Consider the following 228-nt stretch of genomic DNA (forward strand, 5'->3'; position numbering starts at 1 on the left):
CAATGGGGGGGGGGGGAGAATCGTAGCTCCTCGGGCCTTTTATGCTCGTGGGAGTATCTCGCTTTCATTTTAAGGATCCTTGTCTGGCTGCGAATCAAAAATCTAGCATTCAGCCCCAGCAGACTTGCTTCCGAGTAAGCATGTTATAAAGGGCAGGCCTGTCAAAAGGCAAGACTTGGCCAGCCTTACCGTCCGAGGGGCTCGTCTCCTCCCCTCAACCACTCGCCA

The 228-nt window shown here is 54.4% G+C and overlaps 1 protein-coding gene across 1 annotated transcript in view; it reads right to left on the reverse strand.

Annotated features, from left to right (window-relative positions):
- SPAST (spastin) overlaps positions 1-228 on the reverse strand; it is a 46,769-nt gene that overhangs the window by 45,503 nt on the left and 1,038 nt on the right. The window lies entirely within an intron of this gene.

Source organism: Gekko japonicus, unplaced genomic scaffold (assembly GCF_001447785.1).
Source record: "Gekko japonicus isolate JY-2015 unplaced genomic scaffold, Gekko_japonicus_V1.1 scaffold897, whole genome shotgun sequence".
Taxonomy (NCBI): Eukaryota; Metazoa; Chordata; class Lepidosauria; order Squamata; family Gekkonidae; genus Gekko; species Gekko japonicus.